At 35.3% G+C, this 3746-nt stretch overlaps 1 non-coding gene across 1 annotated transcript; it reads right to left on the minus strand.

Moving 5' to 3' along the window:
• Positions 1-1276: 1276 nt before the first annotated feature.
• On the minus strand, positions 1277-1383 carry LOC124989863 (U6 spliceosomal RNA). The gene has a single exon (XR_007109672.1). It is a non-coding gene; the product is annotated as a U6 spliceosomal RNA (small nuclear RNA).
• Between the last annotated feature and the right edge of the window lie 2363 nt (positions 1384-3746).

A 3746-nucleotide genomic window follows, 5' to 3' on the forward strand; every position in this document is an offset into this window, starting at 1 on the left:
AGAAAACTTTGTTATTTTAACAGAGAAACCAGTTTCTGGTTTTGTGCCAATGTGCTTTTGATATTAAGGATCATTTTAAAAATTCCAGTAATAACTTCATTCAATTTTAACCATCTCTTGACCATACATGAAATTCCTCTTTGAAATGTTCTCTTCCACGAACCTTCTACCACTTTCTTATATCCTTATGGCTTGTCCTGTACTTTTCCTCTTTCCCACTGTGGAACAACCAGTCATTTTACCTTAGGACAAAAATTATTCTTTTTTCCTTGACAATGAAACGATAACCAAAAAACATATTCTTATAACTTATAACTTTCCTTGCCAGGAATATGTCTTACTTTCTTTGCACACACTTATTTACTTTATTGTTTCTAAAATCTTATATATTAATGAGAACTTCTAGTAACTTTAATATTTAGAAATACATACTTATTTATTGTATAAATTTCCATGTTTATTAACATGTCCAAATATTTTTAGTTTCTCTCTACCATATAAAAGGATACTAAAAATATATAAATTTAAGTTCAGAGTTATTGAGTATTTAACTTACTTAGAAAGGACTAGAGATTTAATGAATATCTATTACTTAATTTAATGTTTCATAACTTTAAGTTACCCAAAAGAAGGTCATTGAAACTATGAAAGTTCATTTATAAATTTTTATCCCATTTATGTTCACCTCATTTACTTGTACTTAACCATTATGCTTGAATTGTTGTTCATGAAAAATTGTGAGATGTTAAACAAGGCTGGCTGCCATCTTGAGTTATTTCCTTGTTAACTATTTTTACACCACATGCTTGTCAGGCAGTTGTTACCAAAGCAAGAACTGAAAGTCAAATACATGTCTTTTTGCTGAAAACTCAGAAAAGATAGCTCTTCATTAGTCAACCAATAATATTACTAGTCTTCTTTACCAAGGATTTACTCAAATCATGTGAACTTGAAAAACATTGGGGTTGGTCTCTGTACTTCCAAGAGTTGAAGGAATACTCAATTCATGTAATCACTTATTTTCCTTTAAGTCAATTAAATAGAGCTTCTCTATGGAATTTTATAAATTAATTTGATAATACCATCCAGATAGGAAAACATCACATAGCAACATGGATATATACATAAACAGATGGATGCAATGATCTTACACATTATTTCAGTAGTTGTTTTTTTTTTTTTGTCGTTTTCAAATAACTTTTCCCCTCTTCAGACTAACAATATTTCTTTTATTTTTCTTTGTTCTTTTTAGTTCTACATGACAGTAGAATCTATTAAAAATATGGAATCCTTCATGAGTTTGCATGTCATCCTTGTGCAGGGGCCTTGATAATCTTCTCTGTTTTGTTCCAATTTTAGAATATGTGCTACTGAAGAGAGCACAACAGTATTTCAATTAGGTCAAAAGACCAAAAGATAAAATGACAGAATAATACTTAATGATGAAATGGATAAAATTTTCCCAAATCTGATGAAAATTTCCCATCCCAAGTAGAATAAATACGAAGAAATTGACATCTATCCAAACTGTTACTCTGAAGCGTTCTCTTCTTCACCCTCTGACTACTTTACTCACTCTAGCAGGAAATTGCTCTCTTGACCTGCCTGACCTGTGCCCTCAACAATTGTCAGTCAGGCTGCTCATTGCAATCCCTGCTTTCCAGCTTTTTATTAGTTATTAATCTTCTCTGAAATGGGTCTTGCTATGTTGCCTAGGCTGATCTTGAACTTGTGGGTTTCCAGATTTTTAAATGTTTGATCCCCAAAGTTCCATATGAAAAATTAGAAAATCAACTAAAAGAAACCAAATGATCAAATGCATGCGTGAAATCAAATCTTGAATATAAACTTTCTAGTGTGGAAAACAGGATGTGCAGTGCGATTGCATTTTTAAAGTACACATAGAGTGAGGCTTTTGATTAAGGCAGAATCAAGAGTTGGGAAAATCCGTCATGCCAAAATATATATGCATAGATACAAAACTGAGTGAAATTGTAAAAGGAGATGTTGGAGCTTTGGACATTTCAAAGGGAAACATTTCAAATGGAAGTTCATTCCATGGAAAAACACTCATCAGAGAGGCAAGTGCTGGGGAGAGAGAAAGGCTTTATTCAGTGGCCAAATAATGGAGAAGAAGGAATTTTGCTCACAAATCAGCTTCTCAACTCTGGTTAAGCCATTGCAGATATAGGATGGGAATAATGAGGAAGAGGGATAGGCTAATAAAGTGGAGGAATATTCATATGTTTTCTGGGAATAGGCAGAGATCTTCCAGGAGCTTGGATGCCACCATTTTTCACTCCTTTCTTGATCTGGTGTTTCTGGTCATGGTGGCTGGTAGGTGTCTTCAGCCTGGGGAATGGCTCGGAGAGTCCAGGTCAAGTCAACACATTCTCAAATGTTCAACAGGCCTAAATACAGAACCGAGTAGAATCTGACCTAAAGGTTAAGACAACAAAGGAGATAGACACAGTGTGAAGGCAGAAATGCCAAGCCTTTTTATCCCATTGCAGTCACCCATTGGACATCCATAAAACTAAGTGAAGAGATTTTTACAGCAAAACCGGCTTTCAGGTCCCTGAAGAGCAACCTAGGCAACCATTATCATCATAACCCTCACATCACAGGTGTTAACTACTACAAAACTTGTGAGAGACTAATAATGTACCCAGCAACGTGACCTACAAAATTAGTGATTTTTTAAATTTATTTATTTTTATTGTAAACAAATGGGATACATGTTGTTTCTCTCTTTGTACATGGAGTAAAGGCATACCATTTGTGTAATCATAAATTTACATAGGGTAATGTTGTTTGATTCATTTTGTTATTTTTTCCCTTCCCACCCCTCCCAACCCTCTTTTCCCTCTATACAGTCCCTCCTTCCTCCATTCTTGCCCCCCTCCCTAACCTAACCCTAACCCCTAACCTAACCCTAACACTAACCCCTCTCACCTCCCATTATGTGTCATTACCTGCTTATCAGCGAGATCATTCGTCCTTTGGTTTTTTGAGATTGGCTTATCTCACTTATGATATTCTCCAATTTCATCCATTTGCCTGCAAATGCCATAATTTTATTATTCTTTATGGCTGAGTAATATTCCATTGTATATATATACCACAGTTTCTTTATCCATTCATCAATTGAAGGACGTCTAGGTTGGTTCCACAATCTGGCTATTGTGAATTGAGCAGCTATGAACATTGATGTGGATGCATCACTGTAGTATGCTGATTTTAAGTCCTTTGGGTATAGGCCAAGGAGTGGGATACCTGGGTCAAATGTGGATCCATTCCAAGCTTTCTGAGGAATCTCCATACTGCTTTTCTGAGTGGCTACGCTAATTTGCAACCCCACCAGCAATGTATGAGTGTACCTTTTTCTCCACATCCTTGCCAACACCTATTGTTGCTTGTGTTCTTGATAATTGCCATTCTAATTGGGGTGAGATGGAATCTTAGGGTAGTTTTGATTTGCATTTCTCTTATTACTAGAGATGGTGAACATTTTTTCATATGTTTGTTGATTGCTTGTACATCTTCTTCTGTGAAGTGTCTGTTCATTTCCTTAGCCCATTTGTTGATTGGATTATTTGCATTCTTGGTGTAGAGTTTTTTGAGTTCTTTATAGATTCTGGAAATTAGTGCTCTATCTGAAGTATGAGTGGCAAAGATATTCTCCCACTCTGTAGGCTCTCTCTTCACATTACTGATAGTTTCCTTTGCTGAGAGAAAGCTTTTTA

Source organism: Sciurus carolinensis, chromosome 7 (assembly GCF_902686445.1).
Source record: "Sciurus carolinensis chromosome 7, mSciCar1.2, whole genome shotgun sequence".
Lineage (NCBI taxonomy): Eukaryota > Metazoa > Chordata > Mammalia > Rodentia > Sciuridae > Sciurus > Sciurus carolinensis.